Source organism: Sinocyclocheilus rhinocerous, unplaced genomic scaffold (assembly GCF_001515625.1).
Source record: "Sinocyclocheilus rhinocerous isolate Xijiao unplaced genomic scaffold, SAMN03320098_v1.1 scaffold311, whole genome shotgun sequence".
NCBI classification, from domain to species: Eukaryota; Metazoa; Chordata; class Actinopteri; order Cypriniformes; family Cyprinidae; genus Sinocyclocheilus; species Sinocyclocheilus rhinocerous.
Genome location: NW_015623669.1, coordinates 470563 through 484820, shown reverse-complemented (window position 1 = coordinate 484820; position 14258 = coordinate 470563). Strand labels below are relative to the sequence as shown.

At 37.3% G+C, this 14258-nt stretch overlaps 1 protein-coding gene across 3 annotated transcripts in view; it reads right to left on the bottom strand.

Moving 5' to 3' along the window:
* The window catches only part of LOC107723884 (vinexin-like), a 66419-nt gene that overhangs the window by 50043 nt on the left and 2118 nt on the right, over positions 1-14258 (bottom strand). For 2 of the 3 annotated variants that reach the window (XM_016532647.1, XM_016532868.1), the window contains exon 1: positions 9396-9469. The exons of the other annotated variant lie outside the window; for it this stretch is intronic. The gene's annotated coding sequence lies outside the window, so the exon portion shown is untranslated. Of the gene's footprint in view, positions 1-9395; positions 9470-14258 lie in introns of those variants that run through there. 3 annotated transcript variants of the gene reach the window in all.

Sequence of the window (14258 nt, the reverse complement as noted above, 5' to 3'; positions counted from 1 at the left end):
AGCAGATACATTACATAGTATACTTTCAAGATAAATAACTACCTGTGCTTCTTTATTCAGTGTATACGTTTACACTAGAGTCACATCCATTAATCAGTATTTTGAACACATATTCAGTTGCCCCAAAACCTATTTGGACACTTAAGACAAACTTAAATATCAATCGATGTCTTTGCATTATATAAGAAACATCAGTACAGAAGGTTAAAAGTCATTTGCAGATGATATTTTGTATGATATTTTATCTGCAATGAATGAAATTCAACCACCTAAGTTGTTTTGGTGAATGAACAATATATTTCATTGAATTACATATGAATTACGTATTTCATACTGTATTTCATAAAGGCAAATTAGAATAGGTTGTATTAATCCTCATATATAGTTGATCAGCAATCATCTCCATTGTCTGATAACATCTGAATGAGTCACATCAATCTTTTGCCACTTTGTTTATCAAATGAAGGTAAATTGCTGAGAGAGCTTTTCTGTTTCTGTGCTGTTAAAGCATTAAAGAGATAAAAAGCGAAAGTGATAAAGAGATAAAAGCGAGTAGATAGACAAAGCACAGTATAAGGTGAGGCTGAGCCAAAAGATTTGACATCATGTCTAGATCATATCACTTACTCGAGGGCCACACTGTATGATTTTTACAGTCCTTTACCATTTTTGCTTGTCTGACTGGATGATATGATCCCAGTGAGATCTTGGGTAAAAAACAATCACACACTGTGTGACATCAACCACCGATTAGATCAAAGTGAAAACATAGCATCCAAGACTTTGGTCCCAACTGTCTACTGAATTTTTCTAACCATGCATGTACTGTATGCTCAGCTTGCAAGTGTGCCTTGAACTTTTTTGCACTAATTAGTTTGTCTACAAGGTGGCAACACTGGCCCGGCTTGTTGTTTCGCACTTAAAAAATGAAACAGATGAGACACAGAACAACTACTACAACAAACTACTGGAGACGCAACAACAACAGATGGCCACATTGACGAGTGCTTGTGTGAGGAGCTTTAAACAAGCACAAAGATATTTCATCAGTCATAACTTCTGGAGAGAAATAGCACAGACACTGGACAAAAATGTATCTTTCTAGCGCATTTGTCAAGTGCATGTGTTCATGCACGCTATCAAATTATAGTTTGAAAGGCTATGCATTTATCTGCACGCATTCACTAGCATTCGCATCAAAACTGAAGTATATAAACAAAGACAAAGAACACAGTCAGAAACAGAGAAAATGAAGACAAACATTTAAACGGAAAAGTATAATTTCTGTGCGAAACATAATTACAAAAATAATGATTGTTTTCAAATAGGTTTTACTGAACACTCCCCCCTTCTTCTCGGTAGGACATATACTTTGGGCTTTAGAAACACAGAGACACAGAGAGAAAATTACAATGACAAATAATTAAAGCGTGAAGTGTCATATCTGCGTGAAAAATATTTGCAAAAATAATGGTTATTTTCAAACTGGTTTCCTGAACACTCCCCCCTTCTGCCACTGGTTGAACAAATAGGTAGCCCCGCCCCAAACTCACTTCATTGGCCGAGCTGTTGCTGTGCCAGGCTGGTCGGATGCTCAAACAAACAGCAATGTTTAGATACGTCCAAACAAACAGTCCTGCTGAACCAAACTGAGACAACCCACGCCACAGATGGAGGACAAACACCTGCACATCAAACTCTGAGGCGATATTGTGAGAAAGATTTCTTAAATTACACTTTACAGGGGAATCAACCTACTAATGGCTTTCTTATAGTTGTCTCTGCATGCTATAGTGGAATAAGAGAATGTATTTTAAATTAAAAATAACAAAAACAGCAGAACATAGCAAAGTGCAATAAGTCCTTCAAAATCCCCCTCATCTGTTTCACTGCTAACTTCTCTCATCTCTCTCTTATACAGGTCTGTTGTGCTCGACCTTTTGATGAATGCGAGCGGGCGCCATAAAAGGCTCTGCTGTGCATCTGTTTACAATCTCCCGTTATTACATGATACACACATTAATCAGCAGCAGGTCCATCTGATCACCATGTATGGTCATCCCACAAACAATTTGATAGCCATGAGCCAAAATAGGCTCCTCTACATAGACCATCCAAAATCAACAGCACTCTACAAAGTGTGGAGGCAGTGGAACACCTGTATGAACCTGTTGAAGAGGATTTTAATCAGCAAGACGTCTCTGTGTAAAGAAAATGACCTTTTTTGTACCCTTATGTATATGCATTGTAGATCAGAGGCTGGGAAATGCCCCATACTATGAGGGCCACCATAATATGTCATGCTTATGTAATGGGCACTAAAGCACTCGTGCACACACATACCATGTGAGAATATTCTCAGAGAGATCAGTGTGTGCTGCTGAGGTCTTTCTGATGGACCTGACAGGAGAGCCTTTGGTCTGTCACACACTGACCTGCTCCATGCTTTTGTCACTGGAACACACACTATTGGAGCTGACAATGAAGTCTGCTCTCATTTGCCTTACAACGGTGGGAAACACCCAGACAGACGTGTAAAAATGCAGGTCATATTGAATGAGATTAAGCTGTCAGTCATTGACTAGAGGAGCACTCTGGGAAAACATCTAACCCTAAACCTAACTAGCATTAGCTATGGGAATATGTGAGCAGTTTGACCTCTTATCATATCATACATACTTAGTTCAGTCTTGATATTAGCTTGATATCTTGATATCATATTGCATATATCTATGGTATACAAAGTATATTGGTACCACAATATCTCAGTTATGCATGGATTAATCTTTCATAATAAGATGAATCATGCCAAGGTTCATTTTTAAAATAATAATAATTTAGAACCACTGTTAAATGTAACTTTGAGCAGATCTCAGAATGATAATCCAATTTTTAAACTGTACATTATAAGAATGCAATTCATTTTATTTAATACTTTATTTTTCATTCATTCAACAAAAGAGTATATTATATATTTTATAAGCTCCCCCTTTAGTAGTTTCGGCCTGTCTTATTGATGCATCCCTAGTCAACATCACTTATAAAATGCCTCAAAAAATGAATGATGACTTCTTTAAATCATCATTTTAATTACATAAACCACTTTTTTATTTTGTTTATCTGAAAAGTACAATAAAAACATTCAATCATGATATCAAACAGAGTTAAAATATTTGTTTTTGTCCTGTGGATCTTAAATCATAAAGTAATACCCTCTGTACATGAACCAAATGAATTCGAGGTCAGACTATAAAAATCAAACGTCAAACAAAACTCACGACTCTAAACAGGCAAATTCAGTACAGGCAAAACAACAACTAACTGTTTCAATGAAGTCCAGCCACTCAAAACCAAATGACTTTTAAAATAAACATAGAAATAAGAAAGCAGAACACCATATGGGACTCCAGATTTGGGCTTTTCTGCAGCATTTATGCTCTTTCCCGCTGCTTTGAAAACTTCCCAAATCCCACCAAAGACCCTTGATCCTTCAAAGAGAGTTAAGAATCAACTTCAGACGGACTGCGGGCTACCACTTTAACACAACCCTGCCAAACAGAATAACTGCATGAATAAATGAGTCGCTGTTCGTGATCATTTGACTGTTTTACAGTAGTAAACACACTAAAAGTCTGTCAAAAGGAAAAAACTAATCAACTCACCGGTTTGTGTGGGTGTGTAAGTGTGTGACACACAGATTTCTCAAGACGACACACACAATTCCCAAAGAGCTGCTTGGTCTGCTTTGTATAAAATAACCTTTCAGGTCCAACCTGCTCTTTCTGTTCTTTCTTCCCTCTCTCTGTCCGCTTTCAGTCAGTTTTTTCTCTCTACACTGGTTTTTGCTCCCGTCTGCTTCACCTCTGTTAAGTCCCTCTCACATTCTGACAGACACATGCACTCTCACTCTCTCTCTCTTACTCGCTCCACCACTACAGGACTTCCTGGTTGACAAGGGTTGCTATGGTGACATACAGACTGTGTGCAGAGGCCCGGCTCACTTTTGGCTGCCTTTACTAAAGAGCATTTGAATAGGCCGTCAGCCTTTTGTGGCCATAAGGTGATATTTCACAGCACGGGGTTAAAAACTGGCGAATTCAAAGACTAAACCACATCCACCTCCTGACGTTCCTCCTCTCATTTCACTCTGTCCTCCCTGAGTTCCCACCCCACTGTTTTTCTACGAGCCACTGCTTATGCGTGTCTGACCATACATGGCCAACCAGAGGAGGACAGCAGTGACTCAGGCTTGAGAAATATTTTAACAACAAATCACTGACAAATAAACTGAGGCAGAGGACTTGAATTGAGAAATATGTTCTATTCTGTGATCTGTCAAGAAAGTGTAAGATTTAAAGCATGGGTCTCCAACTACTGGCCCTTGAGATTTTACAAAGCCCCTAAAGTGTTTATCCTTAAAGGGACAGATCACCCAAAAATGACAATTCTGCCATCATTTACTCGCCTATGTAAAATAAATAAATAAAAATATACTAATAATCAAAAAAAGTACCATAAAGCTACAATTCTGTGATTTTAGGGTATGTTCATATATAATATATAATATAAAGTACTGTTCAAAAGTTTAGGGTCAGTAATATTTTTGTTTTTGTTTTTGAAAGAAGTTTCTTATTCTCACCAAGGCTGCGTTTATTTGATCAAAAATACAGTAAAACCAGTAATACTGTGAAATATTATTACAATTTAAAATAACTGATTTCTATGTGAATATATTGTAAAGTGTAATTTATTCCTGTGATCAAAGCTGAATTTTCAGCATCATTACTCCAGTCTTCAGTGTCACATGATCCTTCAGAAATCATTCCAATATGCTGATTTGCTGCTCAAGAAACATTTATTATTATTATCAACGTTGAAAACAGTTGTGTTGCTTAATGTTTTTTGGAAACCATGATACATTTTTTTCAGGATTCTTTGGTGTATAGAAAATGTATAAGAACATATCTATTTCTATTTGAAGTAGAAATGTTTTGTAACAATGTAAAAGTCTTTACTGTAACTTTTTAAAACAATTTAATCTTTCCTGCTAAATGAAAGCAGTTATTAAAAATAATTAGTTATTTTAAAATAACATATTAAAAAATAATTACTAAAAATAACAAAATACTGTACAATTATTAATTTTTTTATATGATGATTATATATTATACATGAATATACCTTGCAAATAAGTCAGCTTTGATAAACCACTATCTACAAAATTTTAGAATGCAAATGATTTGAACATAAACATAACAATAAACTCATTTTAAAAACATATAAAATCACGTTGTTGATCATAATCAAAATTTTACAGCTGTTAACCTTATCAATTTATAATTGACTACTCGGATGTTACGTCCTGTCATTTCTTAGGAACTGTGCTAAAGGATACTGATGGTGATTATGGATTATCATTATACAGTACAAAGTACTGATGGTTTTATGCAAGCTAGAATTTGGCATGATCAACCAGAAATAACAATGAGAGGATAAAAGATGCTATTAATTTTGAGCTGACATTGATACATATGATTTATGAACTCTTTTTGTCACAATTTATGAGCATATATTTTTATATATTTTATATATATTTGTTTGGTTTATTTTTTTATATTTTTTTATCATATTCAGTAATTTATCCATTCATAACTAGTAATAACTTAAAGTTTCAAGAACACAACAGTGATTATTCTTCAGACTCCCTTTTGTTGGGCTCGAACCTACATCCAGATCTTTAACAACTAGGCCACACCACCATCATAAAAAGCAACAAAATGATAACAAAACTTTATCGGGTACAACTGCCTCAGTGTGTATGAATTTGATTACCTGAACTATTTTATACATGACTGCTGTTTTCCAGAAGTGTCTATTTTTCACTGAATCTTGGGGAGCCAGTTCGTTCTTAATAATTCAGTGGTTTGGCCCAGCAGGGCAAACCAGTCTTAAATGGTATAGTCTTACAGTGTGTGTGTGTGTGTGTGTGTGTGTGTGTGTGTGTGTGTGTCTCTGCAGATAAAGACAAAAGAGGAATAAACCCTCTACATGGACTAATCAGGGCCTTGGGACTGCAGAAGTAGTGGAGACAGGTTATGAACACCTGTGCTGTTTGAAGTCTTAGAGTGTGTGTGTGTGTGTGTGTGTGTGTGTGTGTGTGTGTGTGCGTGTGCGTGTGTGTGTTTGTGTGTAAGAGTGTGCAGTGAGCCAACCAGACTATTGCAAAACAGAGGAGGAGAGAAGAAAATACATTCACAACTGGCAGTTTAAACAGGAGAAAGCATGAGGTGAGACCAGAGGAGAGGAGAGGAGAACACAGAGGTCTTACACTGCTCTGAAAGTGGAGTGTGTGAGACTGAGAAAAGAGAAATAAATCGAGAGTGAGTGATCAACTAGGAGAGGAGGCATGCACTTCTGTTATTAATGGTCGGTCTCCTGCAGCGAGCAGATATTTGTGTCTGCCAGTATGATGATTACTGGACTGAAAGAAGCCTCATCAATCTCTTTATTATTTCTGTCTTTCTCTTTTTATTCTGTTGGACAAGGTTCAGTTCTGTTCTAAAGATACAGATTGAGCAAACATAGAGTAAGAAAGCACATAGAATGTACAGGTTTCTTTAAAGCAGGGGTCTTTACTGCAGGAGGGTTGCCAGTTTTTGATCTTTAACACATTTTTGTGAAATTTTTTCAATACTGCATTAACTTCAACTGAAGCTATAAAGTTTAGCTAAATGTTGCACAGTCGCTTCCACATTTAAATATATTAAGTAAAATTAAATGTGCATTAAATAAAGGTCATGGCTTTGTACATCAATAATGATTATATAGATGGCTTAGCAATGTTATATCATATACACTACCATTCAAAAGTTTTGGTCTCTAAGATTTTTTATAAATACTTTTATTCAGCAAGGGTCCAATAAATTGGTCAAGAGTGACAGCAAAGACTTTTATAATGTTACAAAAGATGTATGTTTTGAAGAAATGCTGTTCATCCCTGTTTCCACAAAAAAATATGAAGTAGCACAACTGTTTTCAACACTGATAATAATAAGAATTGTTTCTTGAGCATCAAAAGAGCATATAAAAATGATTTCTGAAGGATCATGTGACACTGAAGACTGGAGTAATGATGCTGAAAATTCAGCTTTGATCACAGAAATAAATTACATTTTAAAATATATTCAAATAGAAAACATATTTTAAATTGTAATAATATTTCACAGTATTACTGTTTTTACTGCATTTCTGAGCAACTAAATGGGTTCCTTGGCCTAAAAAAGGTTTTAAACCCCTACTTAAAACCAAGCGGAAATCCATTGCTCTAATGAAAACACTGAAATAGCTACTGTATGATTTATCAAAGTAATTATACAGTAAATTATAGCATAAACATGTTGCTCCAGTCCTGACAAAATGTAACCAGCGGCTCAAGGGATACTGTGAACGACAGCTAACCACTGCTGAATCACAGCATGATTGGCGTGACTCAGTGTTGCATAAGAGGAAACTAGGTTCACCACAGTAGTAAATATTTACTCTTGACAAGACCCAGACTACACTGTTATATATCTGATCTATAATACTCAATAAAATATTGATTTTATAGGGATGCAGAGTTTGTGACCTCAACATTTGAATGTTCTGGAACACAGATGAGAACTGTACATAAAATGTGCAAGATACAAAACACAAGAACAAGAAATCCAGCCTGTACCATCTATCAGATTCAAGCAGCCTCAGATCTATCCAGTGAAACAAATGCTTGTCAATGAAACAACAATAGCGCATGCATCAAAAATGTTGTCTGACATACATGTAACACGGTTGTGCCTCTGTGACCAGAGATCAAATCCCAGCTCTAGTCCTTTCCAATCCCATGATTCTCTCTCCCACTTAATTGTCTGTCTAATCTGTCTACTATTCTACTAAGGCAAAAAATGCCAAAAATAAATCTAAAAATGAGGAAAAAGTAAAATATTTGGTTTAAAAATAATCCTTGCACTTCCAATAAACCATGTACTTTTCAATAGATGACTTATTATAAATGGTAATTATATCATGAATTATGTTCATAAAACAGCACAGTCATCTCTGGCTAAATTAAAGTGCAGCGTTCCATTCAGTGTTATTTTGGTATTATTTATGTACTATTATAGTATTAATTAATATTTTCACTTTGCTTCTGTTTTTAGTTTTAATTTTAATTTTATGTGAATATTTAATATTAAAAATTGTGATGTGTTTTTATTTTTGTAAATCTATTTACACTCTAAAAAATCCATAAAAATAAGGCACTATGTACTTTATAAATATGAAGAATTTTTCCATATTGCTTTTTTAACAGATGCTTCACCAGTGTTTTGAATTTTGCACTGCAATGTCAATCAAATTAATGGATAATGCCCTGGCAGAAAATTACTAGTACATTTTCTAGTACATTTTGGATTTAGTTTTATCAGTTTGAGTAACTTTTAACTTTATTTCAGTTCAAAATGATTGACACACAGTTTGGATTGGCGGAATGGTTCTGTTCTGGGCAAAAACTCCCTGCCCATCCATGCAGCCTGTTCTACCTGCATCTTTTATCATTCTGTCACTGGCCTTCTTGAATTGAAAGTGTTTCCAATTTAGTGGCAAAAAATCTGTTCTGAACTTTGAAGCAGTACAGACACTGACTGTGTCTACTGTAAGAATAAATGAGTGTTGTCAACCAGGCACATGGGAAACACTGTTTGACAGGAATCTAGCAGATCGGGCTCAACAGCTACTATCGGTGCAGCGTTTCAGAGCACAACATACCTCTGACAGCAAATGATAACATTACAACTGTAAGAGCACTGGATGCTTTCTTTAGGTACTCCAAATAAATAAGGTGAGAAACTTTTTTGGCTCATGAAACACAGCAGCTGGTTAATGTCAGATTTTGTATTGAATAACATTATTATTTTTCAGTTTCAAATAACTGTATATTATTTTAGCTGGACGAACATGTAAAGACGAAAACAGAACCAGAGCCCTAAGAACCATAAATAGAAAGTCAGTTCTCTTTGCATTCACACTAGCACTGAAAGTGGACTTGGATCTGTTTTTAGTCCACTTTAGCATTAATCCAAGATGTCTTATTAGTTACGTTATGTTAATAAGTGAAATTACCAGCCACTGTACACAAAGCATCTGCATTTGTCATTTCACACCCTGAAAGTAAACAAGTAAATCCTCACAGTCTGAGCCCCAGCATGCATCTCCACTAATGTTACAGCAAAAAAAAAAAATTGTTTCATGTTCAAAATCACCTTCAAAAACCAACATGAAAGAGACCAGAAAAACAGAAGCATACAGTTGTGTAAAAGAGAGTCATGAAGTTTGAAGAGAACTGCGAGACGGGTATTTACCGTGAGGAGACTTTTCTCTGGAATGAGAAGCACAGAAAGAAGCAAAGAGAGGGAAAGGATTACAGCCAGTTCTGTTTCTGCTGGGAGGGCGTTTGCAATGTACTGTGATTCTGTGACTCAGCCTTTGTGTGTGTGTGTGTGTGTGTGTGTGTGTGTGTTACTCTGGCTGTGTGTAATACACCATTGCCAGGATCATACATGAAACTCTCTGTGCCTAACGAGTCCAAAGCTCCGTAATAGTTTCCATCCCATGCTCACACACACACACACATGCACAGCTGGAAATAATAGACAGTCCCATGCAGGCTGAGGAGAAACACCCTCTTGTGTGTTCAAATCAAAAGAATAAATGAGTGCATTTCCCTTCCCACACACACAGACGGCCTGTTTGATCTGCAAATACATCAGTTCATTGTTCACTGGAGGACAGATACTCTTTTTCTCTGTCTCTGGCCTATTATCATCTAATTTCTTCATAACTGCTCTACCTGTCATTCAACCAATCACAACTTGCTTCCTTCGGTCCAGTCATACTGTCAGTAACAAAGCAACACATGTCTGTTGAATTCGAGATGTGCCCTCTGCTGAAGCATGAGATGTCACATTCAAATAACACAGCACACATTCTGACTATTTCCACAGGCAATGAGGTTTAGAGGTCCTTATGTCCATTAAATTAAAGGATACTTAAACTACTGGGCTGACCGGCAAAGATGAGGCACTCGATCTTGGCATCCACCTGTTTTCCTTGAAGTGGTGATGTTTGATTCACGAATGAGTCAGATATTTTCAATGAATTTAATGAATTTTTAAATATTTCACAAAACCAGGCTGAACAATTCGTTCATGAATATTGACACGATTCTCGAGTACAAATCACTGACTCAATGACTGTCCGCAGTGGTTAAAAATGTAAGGTGATCAGTAACTTAAATTTCAGTCTGTTCTTCATTAACTACTGAGGGAGAGTAAATAATGACTATTTTTATTTTGTTGAACAATTCCATTTTTGTAAAAAAATTCCACTAGCAATAGACCTTAGTCAGGTTAGATGCCATATTGAATGTAATACGGACAAAATCAATGCTGTGACATTGACAGACTTATGGTATGCACTGTATAAAGATACAGGGCCATGTATTTTTCACAACTTATAACTTTTAATAGTGTTTTTATAGAGTGTTTGTCTACTGAAAGTTTTCTGAAAGTTTTTTTTTTTTTAAAGAAAGACGTTTCTGCAGATTTGTCGGCTGCACATGCATGATGCAAATCTCCCATTCACCACATCCCCAAAAGTGCACTATTAGATTGATATTTGGTGGGGGCCATTTTCTGACCCTATACCATCTAAATGTCGCAGCAGAAATCAAGACTCATTAGAACAGGCAGCCTTGTATTGTAGCCTCAGTTTCCTGTTCTTAGCTGAGAGGAGTGCCACTTGGTGTGGTCTTCTGCTGCTGTAGCCCATGCCCATCTGCTTCAAGGTTTGACACGTTTTGCATTCAAAGATGCTCTTCTGCTTATCTCGATTGTAACGAGTGGTTATTTGAGTTACTGTTGCCTTTCTATAAGCTCAGAACCAGTCTGGCCATTCTCCTCTGACATCTGGCATCAACAAGGCATTTTCAACTGCCGCATCACTGGATATTTTCTCTTTTCTGGATCATTCTCTGTAATCCCTAGAGATGGTTGTGAGTGAAAATCCCAGTAGATCAGTTCGTTTCTGAAATACTCAGACCAGCCTGTCTGGCACCAACAACCACGGCACATTCAAAATCACTTAAATCACCTTTCTTCCAAATTCTGATGCTCTTCAGCAGATCATCTTGACCGTATTGTCTACTTGCCTAAATGCACTGAGTTGCTGCCATGTGATTGGCTGAATTTTTGTTAAAGAGCAGTTGAACAGGTGTACCTAACCCTCTGGTGGCGTTCGGGTCATTTTGACCCGGAGAGGATTTTCTTTTTCCCAAAAATGCTAGTTAATGTTATCGCATTGGGCTAAAACATACTGACTTTGCTCACACAATGTATAACAACTTCCCGAAAACAACTTCCCTTTTTTGGGATTTTTTTTCCCCCACCTTGCAATATTATCATCAAATATTGGATTTAATCTTTTTGTCAGCTTGTTTTCTTCCAATTAGTACAGGTTTTGTATTTATTTTTGAAACTTATTGATAGTAGGTCTCATTGATCTAAGTTTATATTGGCCAAAAATGACCATCCATCGAAAATGAATGGGGGAGATCAAAAATAAGAGAAACAGAGTTCAGGAGCATGTTCATCATGTTCATGTTCAGATATGTACATGTGAGCTTGCAAACATAAAGGCCTTGGACTTGTGCATGCATGGATACATGCATACTTGTGCTATACGCTAACTATTTTAAGTATTACAGGCTTTCTTTTTCACACAGATGAACATTACCATCAGATCATTGAGGCTCAGATCAATGAGGCCTACAATTAATCAGCTACAAAAATACATTTACAAAACTTGTCCTAATTGAGAGAAAACAAGTTGACAAAATGATTGAATCTAATTTTTGATGCATAACAAGAGATTTACAAGCATTTTTTTAAAAGGCTGGTCATTTTTGACCAGGAACACCAAAGGTGCTATAGGGTTTTCAACACAGCATAAGGGGACTTCAGATGCAATGGTGTTTGCATATAAATGTGTCTTAGCAGTGTGTGGACACGACCATACTACAATGAGAAAAATCCATTCACTCTTTTTTTTTTTTTATCCCCAGCAGACATTTCATGAAGACCCTAAAGAATCATACCTACTTGTGGAAAATGGGCATCCGATGTCCCCTTTAATAAAGTGACCAGTGAGTGTAAATATGAGTATACACAGTGAGTGTAAAAAAATTAAGTCTATACTGTTTAGACCAGCACTGACCAACTATTGCTAGTTTTGAAAAACCGAGGATAGAGTTGAGGTTAACTATAATATTGAGGTCAAACTGCAAAAAGACAGTGCCGCTTCCTGAGAATCCTGACTTCCTGAGAATCCTTAGAACTTGTTGGCTATAATTTTTTAAGTAGTTTTTGTCCAGTGATCTATTAGATAAAACATTATAATAAAATGTACTGCACACATCTGAAGAAACCTTTATCACAGTTTTATTCCAGGTAAAGGTGGTTTGACGTAGACGAGATTATTCATCCTTATTGACCTAAACCACCTTTCTTTCCTCATATCTCGGGAATCTCCCAATAATATGTAATGAACGGCCGACCGATCATTCAAGATGGTCAATTATTGTAAATACATTACTATTCAAAAAGTTGGAATTGCCATATTAAAACGTTTATTTTTTCCCTGAGATGGTATAGCCCATTTTTTAGCAGCTATTACTCAAGTCAACTAGGAAAACCTCTTACATTATCATACAAAAAAAAATTGTATAATAATAATGTGCTGATTCGGTACTTGAAAACGTCTCAGGTTACGTATGTAACCATGGTTCCCTGAGTAGGGAACGAGACACTGCGTCCTCTAGGGGTCGCTATGGGGAACGCCTTGTCGTGACCCGTGTCTGAAGCATACATTGAAAAACACCAACAAAACGTTGGCCGGCGACAGTCATGACGTCACTACTGGTGCGACTATAGTATAAATAGGCGCCGGGAGAACACATCATCCACTTCTTCGTCTGAAGCTTGCGTCCGAAGCTGTTCCGCAGCATGCCGCAAGGACAGAAAGGGCCCAAACTTCAATTAGTCATTCCTACCTGTTTAAGACAAAGTTTCCTCAACTACGCACACAACAACCCGCTAAGTGGACATCTTGGCAGGCTCAAAACTCTGTTAAGACTTGTAGACATTTGCTACTGGCCTACTCTACGGTCAGATGTATGGAAACATTGTAAGGAGTGCCAGGTATGTCAGCAATACAAACCATCCATTTCAAAACTAGCAGGCCACATGCAGTCTACACCAGTAGTGGAACCCGGGCACATGTTGGGAGTTGACCTCATGGGACCATTCCCCAAAAGTTCAAAACAGAATGAGCACCTTTTGGTAATAGTGGACTACTGCTCCAAATGGGTGGAGTTGTTTCCTTTGCGGGTCGCAAAAGCACCCCAGATCGCACGCATCCTGGTGGACGAAATCTTCACCAGATGGGGTACCCCAATGTATCTGGTATCCGACCGAGGAACTCAATTCACCTCGCAACTAATCTGTCTAGTCTGCAAGCAATGGAGTGTTATTCAAAAACTGGCCACAACAGCACATCCTCAGACAAACCTCACAGAGCGGATCAACCGTACTCTCAAAACCATGATCGCATCCTATGTTCAAGACCACCACCGGCATTGGGATAAATGGCTGGCAGAGTTTCGTTTTGCCATTAATTCGGCATGGCAAGAGAGTACCGGATTTACTACAGCCGAAGTCATGCTGGGTTGAAAGTTGAAACGTCCTTTAGAAAGAGCAATTCTCAGAACACCTGACCCAGACAGCCCAGCCTACCCCGTTCTGGAGAGGTACAAGGAGTTGATCAAGACTGTGCAGAGGAATGTGGAACGAGCCCAAGAAAAACAGCGTTATTACTACAATTTACGAAGACGACTAGCTCTCTTCCAGGTCGGAGACTTGGTTTGGGTTCGTACGCATCCCCTGTCACGAGCCAGTGATGGTTTTATGGCCAAGCTTGCTCCGAAGTGGAAAGGTCCTGCTAAAGTGATCAAATGTCTTGGCCAGGTGAATTATTCAGTATCTTTTGGAGGTGACCCTGATCATGTAGATACTTTTCATGTTCAAAACTTGAAGCCGTATTATGGTACTGTTGAATCTCTTTCCAATTAAGGGGTGGGGGGGATATGTAACAGTCATAGTCTGTCACAA